The sequence below is a fragment of the Trichechus manatus genome, unplaced genomic scaffold (assembly GCF_000243295.1).
Source record: "Trichechus manatus latirostris isolate Lorelei unplaced genomic scaffold, TriManLat1.0 scaffold00151, whole genome shotgun sequence".
Lineage (NCBI taxonomy): Eukaryota > Metazoa > Chordata > Mammalia > Sirenia > Trichechidae > Trichechus > Trichechus manatus.
Window position 1 is genome coordinate 250,498 of NW_004444087.1, and position 1,018 is coordinate 251,515.

A 1,018-nucleotide genomic window follows, 5' to 3' on the forward strand; every position below is an offset into this window, starting at 1 on the left:
ACTCAACATAGTGAAAATGTCCTTTCTACCCAAAGCAATCTGCAGATACAATGCAATCCCCACGCAACCTCCACCGGCATTTTTTAATGAGATGGAGAAACAAATCACCAACTTCATATGGAAAGGGAAGAGGCCTCAAATAAATAAAGCGTTACTCAAGAAGAAGAACAAAGTAGGAGGTCTTACACTACCTGATTTTAGAACCTATTATACAGCCACAGTAGTCAAAACAGCCTGGTATTGGTACAACAACAGATACATAGACCAATATAACAGAGGTGAGAATCCAGATATAAGCTCATCCACCTATGAGCAGTTGATTTTGACAAAGGCCCAAAATCGGTAAATTGGGGAAAAGACAAATGGTGCTGGCATAACCGGATATCCATCTGCAAAAAACTGAAACAAGAAACGTACCTCACACCATGCACAAAAAACTAACTCAAACTGGATCAAAGACTTAAATATAAAATCGAAAATATTAAAGATCATGGAAAAAAAGTAGGAACAATGGAAGGAGCCCTATTACATGGCATAAACACAATACGAACCATAAGTAACAATGCACAAGCACCCGAAGACAGACTAGATAAATGGGAGCTCCTAAAAATCAAACATTTATGCCCATCAAAAGACTTCACCAAAAGAGTAAAAAGACAACCAACAGACTAGGAAAAAAAAAAAAAATTGGCTATGACAAATCCTATCAGCATTTAATCTCTAAAATCTACAAGATACTGCAAAACCTCAACAACAAAAACACAATAACCCAATTAAAAAATGGGCAAAGGATATGACCAGGCACTTCTCCAAAGAAGATATTCAGGTAGCTAACAGACACATGAAGAAATGCTCACGATCATTAGCCATTAGAGAAATGCAGATCAAAACTACGATATCATATTTTGGATGCATGAAGTGTGTCTTACTGAGTTTTAATGATATGTTCAAACCAAGCATATGTCCTTCTTTCAGGGATAAAAATTTTTTAAATGCCAATTTAACTTGTATATTACTC